The following is a 13,537-nucleotide window of genomic DNA, read 5'->3' as shown; positions in this document are numbered from 1 at the left end:
ACACTGCACATGTCCTGGGAAAATGCAAATTCCTTCCATATAGTTTAACCTCCATAACATCATATTAGCCAAATTAATTTTACACAAGGTATAACTGCCTCCCCCATGCCTACAGAGTTTTCATGCAGAACCCACCAAAGCAACAATCTGATCCCCCAGAGCCATCCCAAGGCTCAGTGTTCCCATCATTCCTCCCCTTTTCCTTTTCTTTTACCTGTGCACACATACACAAAATTCTGTTTTGCCTAACATCCCTTGCACTGTAATTACTCTTTTTACATAACTGTACCCCGATTACACTTCCATCTTGTACAACTAGACACAAGCAGGGGCAGCCAAGTTAAGTTCCAAAAGAAACCTCTTCCATCCTTTAGTGATTTTGATTACATTACCCAATAGTCAAATAATTTTGCTCGGATTCTCTCTCTGCCTGCTGCCTGCAGCAGTCCCCTATAGACCATTTCTGTGGGAAAAGGGCCCATTTTCCCTCAGAATAGCCATAAAGGCTTCTGGGGACAGAAGCGTAGTGGTGATAGTAGCCACTCTACCTGACCCCCTTGGATAATTTAATTACCAAGCTTCCATTCAATGTGACTGCACAGAGTTGCACATACAGATACATGTATATAACTGGGTTTTATCATTAAACAAAAACTTCCTTCTTGACATCTCACATAAGTATCCAAAGTACCCTCCATTAAAACTTCAGAAAAACAAAAGAGTGTGGAAAGGCAGGTTGCACTTCGAAACTTTTATTTTATTTTTTTTTCCTCCACTCCCCCAGGACCAAGTCTCAGATCCAGTCTCTAAAGGTGGTCTGTTAACTCTGCTTTTGACCTTAAACCCTTTTGTGCCAAATCATCTTTCACTACCCCTAACTAATTTACAACCCTTCAGCAGCCCTTGCTGAAGCAGCACCAAACTTGAAAGATTACTGGCAGCTTCCCATAATGCTGCCCTTACTTCAAACCTCTCAAGCAGACTGAAGTGCCTCTTTTCCCTGTGAGGCATTCAGTCCCCATGGGCAGGGACCTTCTTCCCCTACCCATATACCAAGGAGGGTGGGCTGCTCAGCCACCCCCCATACCTCTGGGTCCCCTAACACTTCCTCCATTTCCTTTTTAATCTTATCCCAGGTTGACCCCTGTACCTGGTATGGGCCCTGGTCCTCCCTTATCCATTTATCCAAAAAATCCTTTACCCTGGCTTGCCAGAACCCGCAACTACCATCACGAGAGTTCGCGATACCCCCTCCAAGCAGCTGCGCGGACTGTTGGGGAGGGGGACTTACAGGCTGCCACTCACCTATCCAATGCGATGCATCCGAGTCACCGGCACCAAGATGTTAGGGGGCTTATTCCTTCACCCACTTACTTCCCTGGTCCTTCTCGCATGAACAGAGAGCAACAATACCCGAAGTCCAAAGGTGCAAACAATTCGATGTTTATTGGGGTGAACTTCCAGCAAGCATGATTCCAGTTTCCTTCCTTAGTATCCTCCTTCCCAGCTCTGACACCACAGAGCCTTACACCTGTGTCCCTGTTCCCATTCCTGCCCTTAGCCAAACATGATTCCAACTTCCCTGTTCCCATTTCCCCCTTTAGCAAAACATGATTCCAATTTTCTTACCCCCATTCCCTGTTCCCATCTCCCCCTTTAGCAAAACATGATTCCAATTTTCTTACCCCCATTCCCTGTTCCCATCTCACACACCCACATGCCCACCCCCACCCACCCCCACACCCCAGTCACTTCCTCATTGACTACAGATTATATAGTAAAACTTAAGTTCTGCTTAGCTATACCTTAACCAATCATTTTCCTGAAATTTAACTAACCAATCCTAACATATTGTAACATGATTATGTAACCAATTATATCCCACCACCTCAATTAGTTTACACCTAGCAAAATTAATTATACAGCAGACAGGAACAATCACAGAACCAGACAGAGATTATACAGACAAACAACAGCAAAGTGGGAACTATAATGACAAAACAATACAGAAGTGAGGATTTCACATCCCAGCTATTGATAAGTGAGTTCTTGCCAGACAGGATGCTATCAAACAAGTCCTCCTTTTCTTTTTATCAAACTAAGTTTCCTTTTACATTTTCTAGGCACTTCCCTTTCTCTGGAGGTGATAGGAATACAATCCTGTCCTGATAGTGCCTAACAGCCCAATAGCACCTTATTTCAATGTGACTAGTTTGGAATGTGAGGATGTGACCATTCGCTTCCCAGCTTATGGCTGCCTCTGCTGCTTAGCCAAAGGCCTTAGCCTAAGAACAGGGCCTCAGACTGTCACAGTAAGAGAAGGCCCTTACACCAGCAGACAGTGATTTTGATTCTTTCTTTTATACCTCTATCACTAGCCAAGTGATAAGAATACACCTAAATTCTTAGAGTACAGGCCTTTGCAGACAGGCCTGAATATCTATATCCTAACACACACCAAAACTTCAACTGAAGTCAATAGGAGCTAGAAATGTTCATTACTTCTGAAAGCTAGGCCTCTGCTATCTCAAGTTGAATGCCCATGAATTCAGGCACCCAAATTTAGTGGACATATTTGAGCATTTAAACTGAGTTCTGTTGCTCTTTCACGATGGATCAAGTCCCCTAATCATTTGTGTTGCTCTCCTTTGAATTGCTTCTAATCTTCTAAAGAGATATGGCATATATGACAGCAATGAGTTCAACAATTAGTTGACATTAATTGGAGAGGACAAAAAAGTAATTTTCTGGGTGGGACTAAATCTGGCCCTCAGGTGCAGAAGCACAATTCCCATTTGAATATGGAAACTGGGAAGGAATATTTGTGGTGTCTGGAGGAAGGAAATGGGAAATGAGTGGAATAGGTATGTTCAGCCCCTCAATGCAATTTACTGAGGATGATAATATTTGTCTTCTGTGTCCTAAGGATTAAAAGTTATTTTCTTACATTCCAGAATTTTTCCCTGGGATACTTCCTATCTGATATCCCGTTAGAATCTAAATTGCATCTGAGAAGTATAATGGAAGAATTTGAAAACAAAGCTCAATTTGGGTCTCCTTTTTGATTTCTAGCTCAAACTCCCATAATATTATTTGTTAGTGACATTTCATAGCACCTTACCTCATTTGTGACTGCAAGCCAAGGCATACTGTGCATGATGTGAATAACTGAAAAGAGAAATCATGCATAATGAGACATACATAGCTGTGCAAGTATAAATACCTTGAAATGGCTTGAAAAAGAGGGCTGAGGGAGAGATTCTCTGTGATACAAATTTTTAGACAGATTCTCGAAAAAGCCATTTTTGGAATGATTTTGATGACTTAATTTAGTCACTCAGAGCTTCAAATACACTGTTAAAAGCTGCCTTCATGTGTCAAACCACTTACAGACTTTTTATGTGATACAGAGATTTATGCGAGAGGAATATACAAACAGAAGATTTTCCTGACAAAATTGCATGGGCAAAGTTAATTTAATTTTACAAATTAAAACCCAGACAACTGCTAAGCAAGAGGTGGGAGAAATTTCAACTGTCAGCCACAGACATTACAGTAACCTTAGTGTACTCAGACCAAAAGAAGGGAAATGGTTTCACCAGGGCTTTGTTTTCTAAATGTAGTCTGCAAGCCACCTGAAGGTCAGTCATCTCTTCTTCTATATTCCCCTGTCCACCATCTATCTCACTTGAGCTGGCAAACAAGGTATCCTTCAATTGGCCAATAGAAACAAAAGCTGCTATTAAGATGATGGAAAACAGAAAGAAGAGGTAACACTAGGTCATCCTGGGTTATGGAAAATCATTTTTCTTAAGTTGCAGCACATGCTTCCTGTGTCTGGGATGTTGGGTTTTTTTGTTTTTTTTTTCATTAGAGATCAGTAGAACAGAAATATTTTTTGAAGTATTGAATTGTCTTGTAATATCTGCTTTCAACCTCTCTACCACATTGATTTTGGCGCAATATGTAAAAGGCATAAGTCAACACAAAGAAAAGGAATGCTGGAGACTTTGTATGCAAGCCCTGATCTCCTCCTCCCCATCTATGCCACTAATATTCTGAACATACGTGCAGGCTTATGTTATGTTCTTTCCAAGTGCCATACTATAACACAAAAACTGCAGTAATATGGGCCATTGCTAATAAGTGCTTTTGAAATTCTGTGACTAGCACCAACAATATTAGTAGCAAAATGTCCTCTAAAAATAACTGGGTGAGGTCATGTTGCAAATGTATTTAACTTGCATCTGAAAATGTGAAACATCTTGTACCATACGCAGATGCTCTTCTCTTACCATTCAACAAATGAAGGCAGTGGTGCTGGAACAGTTTTTATAGTGGGGGTGGTAACAGCCATTGAACAAAACTGTAAACCCTCTATATAATGGAATCGACCTTAAGTCAGGGGGTCCTGCTGCACCCCCAGCACCCCTAGTTCCTGAACCCCTGAATGAAGGATCCTACCTGGATCCTTTGGATCCTAATTGGTGGCTGAAAAAGGAAATTGCTTATATTTCTTTCTCTTTCTTCTTTAAACTTTGAAGCTACTTAAGCATCTTAAACAGCTCCACTGCCTGCTCTGGGCAATAGCTCCAAGAAGTCAAAGCAGCTATTCTTAATACTTTCAGCAATTGTAGAGCATACTTTTTTTGTAGAGCATACATTTACATACTAGGTAAATAACTTCTCTGTTAACTGTACTGATGATTTGTCAAGTAGAGTCTCCACTAACTCAAAAAATACTTTGGAAATCAATGTGTCTAGCCCAGACCTTTTCCAAGTAAAGCACCCTCATGATTCAAAACCAACAGAAATTAGCCGTGGTAAAATCCCATACTGTACTGCCCTCTGTATCGAAGTATAGTACAGCACTGACATTTCAGGTGGACAATAGCAACATATTGGAGAACTAGGGGGAAGGATGGCTTCAGATAACAGACCGTGGGAGCAGCCCATCTGGGGTGTTAAAGTGTTTTTCCCCTAGGTCTGCAGGCTATATTTATACCTCTTCCATGGGGCCTTAAACCTGGTCCTGATGAGGGAATCATTGGTAAAAAGAATCCTATTGTTTAAATCTGTATTGTACTCGTATGAACTTTCATCTTCCTGTCCCAGCTTCCTCTTCTTTCTCAAACAGCAACATAATAATCCGGTGTTTACGATTTCAGTTTATTGCCTTGAAATTATGGTTGGGGTGCAAATGCATTATTATTATTACTTCAGTGCAGGATCAATAAGTGGGCAGAAGATGTGCTGCTTCCGTTGAAGAAAAATCCCTTCTATCAGGGTCTGATCCTGAAAGGCAATGAGTACCCCACAGCTTCCACTGGAGACTGATGCTCAGCACCTCACACTACAAGGCCCAAAATTACAACTATCTTGGTAATTAAAGACAGGGAGAACAATGATGAAGCACATGAAAGTCAAGTGAATTTCCATGTGTTTGATATATTTAAAAAAATTCCCTTACATGAAAATCTGATTCACCAAGATTTGCAATTTGCCAACTTATTTTATTTTCATGTTCATGTATAAAGCTGGTGCAATTTTCCTCTGTCCCAGTAAATAGGTCTGACACTGCTGATATTCCTTGAACACATGACTCTTTGTGATATATTAATGTACAGTTTATATTGCTGCAGTTTTTCTTAGACCAAATTAGAAACAAACAGGGCAAATTAATTGCTGGTGTAACTGAAGGGCAACCAGATGCATAAGGGGTGCACTTGATTCACTGCTGTATATTTAGTCTGAAAACCACCACTCCTGGCATTTTCTATGAACATAGGCAGATATATACATGCAAACAAATAGTTCCAGAAGCAACTGCTTGCACGATGCAGATGATAATGCTATTGCTTTGTGCCCTATCATTATGTATGCACTGCACAGTGGCTTGGATTAAAGGGTTAAAGCAAAAGACCTCCCTCTCCTCCCTGTGTGGAAAGACAATTAAAATGCATCTGATATTCACAGACAGTTGGACAGCAGCTGAGGTTTCATTTAGAATCCCACATATGGCCAGAAGAAGCGTACACCTCAATGTTTCCGGGACCTGCAGGCTGCCAGAACAGATGGTAGAAATCATCATCCACAGACAGTCATCAGGGAAACCTCAGGCCACATGCTTGAATTTTTCTCAATGAATTGCATACAAGTGAGGCATTTGATCTATATGACTGCAGCTGCTCAGGGAAGAGGGAGGCCTCTGATTGGAGGGGCTCTTTCACAGGTTATTAATAGGTCATGCTGTAACATTAACAGACCGGAAACATCCTGTCTCCTGGGGGGTTAAAACAAAAGCGAGAGAGGTTCCTCATAATTCAAACACAGTTCAGTGCTTACAGATTACGGCACATAATCTTCTTGGCAACAGCACAGGCTCCCAGAGACATTATGCTATCTGATTTCGTTCATTCTTCTAGCTGTTTCCATTAGAAATGCAGTACAATACTTGATACAGTAAATGCCCTACACAAATCTCAGAGGAAGAAGACAGTAGCTTCCCAACAGTTTCCAGAATAAAATCTGGACACAAGAGTAATTCTGACAGCTGTGCTCCCTCATTCAAATGTTCCTAACTTCTTTGTTCCATTCATAACATGTTATGCTCCACTGTGTTCATTGATCCTGCAGTCTGCATGAATTGCCAAGCCAGTTCTGTGAGCAATGACGCTACTGCTCTCTCTCACGCTTGAAAACCAGAGACTTTACTTGGGTGATAAGTGGAGGTATCAAGGCTGAAATTGGGAGTGGGGGACACAGAGTCTAGAAGCTAGTGTTTGCCAGGTTTGGTGCTTTTAAAAATTATAAGAAACCCATGACCACATTGCAACACATAGCCACTCTAGGGTGACCAGCAGCCCGGTTTTCGACCAGCACACCGGGTTGAAAAGGGTCCCTAGCGGCTCCAGTCGGCATTGCTGACCGGGCCATTAAAAGTCCAGTCGGCAGTGTTGAGGCTCTAAGGCAGGCTAGTACCTACCTGTCCTGGCTCCGTGCTCCGCACTCCACACCGGAAGCAGCCAGTAGGTCCAGCTCCTAGGCGGGGTGGCCCCGAGCACCGCCTTTGCACTCCCATTGGCTGGGAACCATGGCCAATGGGAGCTGTAGGGGCGGTGCCTGCAGGTGAGAGCAGCACATAGAGCTGCCTGCCACGCCTCTGCCTAGGAACCTGACCTGCTGGCCATTTCTGGGGCACAGCGTGGAGTCAGAACAGGCAGGAAGCCTGCCTTGCCCCCCACCCACACCCCGCTGCACCACTGACTGTGAGACACTGGAGGTAAGCCTGCGGCCCAATCCTGAGCCCCAACCCCCTGCCCCAGCCTTGAACCTCCCCCAAACCCAGAGTTCCCTCCTGCACCCCAAACCCCTCATCCCCAGCCCCACCCCAGAGTCAGCACCCCCAGACGGAGCCCTCCCCCCTCCCCCCCGCACCTCAACCCCCTGCCCCAGCCCAGAGCCCCTGCCCACACCCTGAACCCCTCTGCCTCACCCCATAACCTAGAGCCCCCTCCGGCACACCAAACCCCTCATCCCTGGCCCCACCCCAGAGCCCGCACACTCAGCCAGAACCCTCATCCCCTTCCATACCCTAATCCCCTCCCCTAGACTGGAGCCCCCCCCCACACCCTGAACCCCTCATTTCTGGCCCCATCTTGGAGCCTTCACCCCTCAGTTAGAGCCCTCATCCCCTCCCACAGCCCAATCCCATGTCCCAGCCCAGTGAAAGTGAGTGAGGGTGGGGGACAGTGAGCCACCAAGGGAGGGGGAATGTAGCAAGCAGTGTGCAGGGCCTCAGGGAAGAGGCAAGGCAGGGGTAGGGCCTCAGGGAAGGGGCGGGACTAGGGTGTTCAGTTTTGTGTGATTAGAAAGTTGGCAACCCTAAGCCACTCACATATTCATGGAGGTAGATGGAAACTCTTCAAATCACAGGCCCTACCATCTAAGCTAAAGAAGGCTCTCCAGTCACAGGTAGCACTATAGGAGCTATGATTCGCAGCCAAGAGATTTTAATTTCATCCAGCAGAGACCAGTGGTGCACGTGTATATACCCATCTGCCTAATTTATCTTCACTGAGAGTTCCTTGGCTATTTGAATGTTATAGGCCATAAAAGGTTAAGTGATAGATTTAAATGGTACACAATTCAACACATTTCATAGCTAGGAGCTACTCATTTCTTAATTGTTTATACATTGTAAATATAATGTGAGCATTACCAGGACCTGAAGCATCAGACACTTCCAACTTAGATATGATGTACAATCTTACTTATGCTACATGAAAATCCTCCATAATCCACAGATGCCTTCCAGAAAGCAAATTTCCCTTTTCTTTTAGGTCCCTTCTATGTCATTTTGATTCTGTCTCTCTCACTACAAAGCTCTCACTCAAGTTCTAGGCTGCTTTGCCTTTCCACTGCTGCAGGCCCTTCCACATTCCGTTGCTAAGACAAGCCAAACCCTTCTGCAGGCAGGCCCTAGGTCTAAGTCCCCGCTGATGTCACTCTTTCAGATCATCCAGGCCTCACCATCACAATTCACGGCTTACCAGACTGATGCTCAAACAGCTATATCTCACCCACTGCCTGTCCAAGAGTCCTTCACTGTGCCTCGGTCTTGGGTTATCACTTCCTGAATGACATGCAGTATTACTTCGTTCATCTACCAGTGGCTAAACAGACTGATGGGAGCAAAAATAAACTGAGGCAGAAGGAAAACCCTACAATATTAGATTTCTTGTTTAGTATTCTAGATAGCAAGGTTTTCAACTCTGTCAAAGTGGGGAGTAAAACTACCCATGCCACTGGGCTGAGCTGGTTTAGATGTAACTTTCATCCCGAAACATTGCTTCCCTTTCTCCCACAGAATATTGCAATTTTATTTAAACCCCCTTTGTCAGTAAAATAGGGCAGCAAGTTCTGGGGGTCCTTAAAAATGTTCTGACACTATTGTGTGAAAGATCCCTTCCAAAAATCACGTAGAACCACATTCTGGTATGGGAGTAAATAGGTGGGAAGGGAGTGGCCTGTGTCACAAATCAGACATCTGTTGCAAAGTTAGACACAGCCATCCCAGTTTGCATTTTCCTACAGAACAAGAACAGCTTCTGCTAAACCTGTAATAAGCCTATATAAGGGATAAATTTAAGTATCTATAAAAACAACAAGGAGTCCAGTGGCACCTTAAAGACTTAACAGATTTATTTGGGCATAAGGTTGTGTGGGTAAAAAAACCCATTTCTTCAGATGCATCTGTGGGCTTTTTACCCATGAAAGCTTATGCCCAAATAAATCTGTTAGTCTTTAAGGTGCTACCGGACTCCTCATTGTTTTTGTGGATACAGACTAACACGGCTACTCCTCCGATACTTGGAGTATCTATGCCACAGCCCTGTCTAGGGGGCAGTGTGGCATTGCACCCCTCCTCAGGATTAACACTGAAGACATTGTACCTAAGACAGGCACAGTCTTCTCTAGGGCTTCTCTGACTTGATGGGGTTGCACAGTCTGTTCCATCCATTAGACGAGAACACGTAGCTCCCTCTGGTATGCCTGCCTCACCCCATGGGCAAGTGCAGAGAAGGACAGGGCCTGTTGTGACTCCTCCTCACTGCACCTTGGCACCTTGCTTCTCAGGAGGCTATTGTGGGAGTCCTTGTGCAGTCACATAGTGGGGAAAGGGAACTTTTGGCTTCAGCCTGCTCAAAATTTGCTGCTAAATATGCTTCCTTCACAAATTGAACGTCACCAATTCATTCTTTGTACAGGAATTATCAAGCATAGGGATGAACTCTAATATGGGAGAGAAATCCATTTGTATAGAAAACATAAATCTTTACCATCTGGATTTCAGTTAGAGAGGTGCTGGGAAAATTGCTCAAATTTCAGGGCCAACCCTAGGTGATTTGGTGCCCCAAATCTGGGCTATTTGGGGCTTTGTAGAACTAAAACAAGGGGTGGTTTGGATTCACTTTCACACCTTCCGAATTGTGCAACTTTGTGACATTTTATGCAAATTACTTGAGCCAGTTTGCATATTAGCAACTAATTTGCATGCAGCCATAACCTCCAGCTTTAAAATATTGTCTGATTTAGTGTTTGTGCATCCCAGGTGAATGAATCCCTCAGTTTATCCAGGGGCAGAAGCAGGGGAAGCATCCCACACACACTGCCCTGACAGCAGGCTTCACCCCTAAAGGAAAGAGACACTCCTTTAGGGCAATAGCAGTAATTCTGCCTCCCTGACCTAAGAAGTTCTTGGCCTATCTGCTGGGTCTGCCAATGGGTGCAAAGCAGGAAGGCAGTTTGTGATGTGGGAGCTGGAACTGAGATTGTTACAGACCTGGCTGAGTGCCCAAGTGGATGTTGTTGTAACTGGAACCCAACCTTTGGGTTCCACGTGCTTCCAACCTTGGCAATCTCCAGACGTTGTCTCTAGCTCTGGGCCTCTAAAGCATAGTGTTGCATAGGCGACTGGTAACTGCTGGTGAGGGCGAGGAGATACAATTTAAAGCAGCATGCAGCGTGGTTCAGGGCAGGTACTCAAGAGACAAAGGAGTTTTGATTTCTAGAGCTACTTTTAATGTCATGTTTTATGACACTATGTATAGCAGAAGATCATTTGAAAAGAAAGCTACAGAAGAAGCAGCTCTGGATTGCATTGCTATATTATATCAATTTGAAGAACAGAGATATTTGCAAACCAAGCATTTGATATGATCTTGTCCCCCACTGCCTCCCCTGCCCCATTGCCCTGAGCTCCCTTCTGCAGCCTCACATGTACCCCAAGCAGGCTTTACTGTAGAGCTGTAGTAACTGTGGCTGCTGCCAGCCTGATCTCTCTTCCCTCCTCTGGGTGCTACCTCGTGGGGCTCAGCAGGAGCACTCACTGCTGATGCCTTTCCCAGGCACGTACTCCTCAGCTGCACGCAGCCTGCCTCCCACCCTTGCAGAAATCAGGGGGAGGGATGTGATTTCCCACCTCCAACTCCTCCCTTCTCCAATGCTGTGTTGAAGAATGTTCTCTTAAAAATAACCTGAAAGACAACTTTTAGAAAGGGAAAACTCTCAAATAATGGGCATTCCTGCACTGAACCACTGCACTGAACCACAAAGGAATTGTCCTACACAAGGATCGCTAGTGGCAATACCGCTCACAATACTGCTTAATTTTCCCAATTGCTAAAATTCACACAATGGAACACAAATACATGACATACATGTTCCAAATTCCAACACTTGATGTCCTTTCAAATGCTCTTATTATCAGCTTGCATATAGCAGACCTCAGCTCTTACTGACTGGAGCTTGTGCTGACTTGTCCTAATTTAAGTAAGTTTTCAAGTCTCTTTTTCCTCTTGGCATTTACTTAAAAGAATCTGTAGTAGTAACAATAAGTATTCTAATCAGTAGGGCAGATTAGTAGAACGCAAACGAGAGATACTTTTGTATCTAAGGATGCAAGGTGAAGCATGTGTAAGCAGTGTCAGGATGAGCTCCACCCTGACATCTGGTGGTGAGGTGTGGCAAGTTGTGGAAAAGAACTTCAGGGGCCGATCTCATTTGCATAGGCACACCCACCACGCCTAGAATGAGACCATAGCTGCCCAAATGGTCACTTTGGCTGCTGTGGGATCCCCAGTGTCTCTGTTATTGGGGCAGGAAGAATAAATTGTTATTACCCTGATTATGGGAACTGTGCTTGGAACTGTACGTGGCCTTTTGTTACGATGGAGGGATTCACCATCATCTAAGTAGCACTCGCTAGGCAAGGGTCATGGGTTCCAAAACTGTGTGAATGGAGAGAGGCTGGGGATAAGTATTAATACTTGGTGGCATGGGCCCCTTGGTGAGGGCCTTACATGCTGATTGCACTTCCTCCTCTCTCCACTGTGGAATATCAGAGCTAATTTTGATTTCATTAGAAGTCTAGTTATAGGCTGCTGAGCTCACTTTGGGCTGACAGTGCACCAGCACTGGGGCTCCCCTACTACAAGCTGAATTCACCTAAGAGCTGAAATCACTGAGTGTTGTGTTAAGTAGTGGGGGAGCCTGAAGATATATTGTGGAGCAGTTTGCGGGACGGCTGGTGATGCAGTTCGACACGGCGCAGTGTGTGGATGGCAGGAGCTGCTTGTGGGCCGTGGAGCTGAGTGAAGGAGTTCGTGGGGCGGCTGGCGGAGCGGAGCGCAGCTGAGCGAAGGAGTTCGTGGGGCGGCTGGTGGAGCGGAGTGCAGCTGCGCGAAGGAGTTTTGTGGGGCGGCTGGCGGAGCGAAGCGGAGCGCCGCTATGGAGCTATGGGGCGGTCAGCTTCAGATCACGTAAGGTGCCTCTTACCCCCGTCCCATTTCCACCCAGGTTGGGAGGTAAAGCTCCGCCGATAAGCTTTCGAACTCTGGGGCTGCCCTGACCAGGGACAGAGACTTTTGGGGCATTGGACTTTTGGGGTTGCTGGACTCAAGAACCAAAGGGAAAAGGGCATGCCCCAATTTGCCTGGGGTGGGGTTGTTTTTGCTCATGGGTTGTGTTATGAATCCGGTTGGTGGTGTTTCCCCAACATAATGCCACATTGTTTCTCTCTGTTATTAAAAGACTTTTGCTACACTCAGACTATGTGCTTGCGAGAGGGGAAGTATTGCCTCTTGGAGGCGCCCAGCGGGGGTGGTATATATTTGTCCCAGGTCACTGGGTGGGGGCTCGAGCCGGTTTGCATTGTGTTATTGGAATGGAACCCCTAGATATTGAACCCGGCCCTTGTTGCTGCCAACTCTGACGGGCAGAAGGGTTACACATGCAAAGTTCAACCATCACAAAACATGACTCTAAAGAAAATGTCCCACCTTAATAGCTAGATTTAAAAAAACCCTCTTTCCTTTAACATGGGAATTCCTTTTATCCTAACAAGAGCTATATTCAGTACTAAGTCTAGACATTTTCTGGTTTACTACAGAGATTATTTTCATATGATCTGCTGTCAAAAGAACCCTTTGTGTTCTACCAACTGATGAGAAAGTGTTAAAAACAGTGCAAAGAATGGGAATTGAGTAAGTACTAGACTGGAATCCCCTGTTTATCTATAGGTACAGCAGAAGCAGCAGCTTCTGCATACTATCCCACCAACCCAGATATTGCTGTACTGGGTCAGATCAAGGGTGGCCAAGTTTGATACCCTATCTGACAGCATTTAATACCAAATGCTTCGGGGGAAGGTGTAAACTCCACAATGGACAGTTATGCAACAACATGCTTATGGGCATTCCTATAATATATATATAAAACCAACAGTTAGTTATTAGCTTTTATCCTAGAGCAGGGGTGGGCAAACTTTCTGGCCCGAGGGCCACATCGGGGTTACGAAACTATATGGAGGGCCAGGTAGGGAAGGCTGTGCCTCCCCAAACAGCCTGGCCCCCGCCCCCTATCTGCCCCCTCCCACTTCCCACCCCCTAACTGCCCCCCACAGAATCCCCGACCCATCCAAACCTCACTGCTCCTTGTCCCCTGACCACCCCCTCTGGGACCCCCACCCCTAAAT

The sequence above is a fragment of the Lepidochelys olivacea genome (assembly GCF_965140295.1).
Source record: "Lepidochelys olivacea isolate rLepOli2 genome assembly, chromosome: 1".
NCBI lineage: Eukaryota > Metazoa > Chordata > Testudines > Cheloniidae > Lepidochelys > Lepidochelys olivacea.
The sequence above is the reverse complement of the archived record's forward strand: the minus strand, read 5'-3'. Positions refer to the sequence as shown.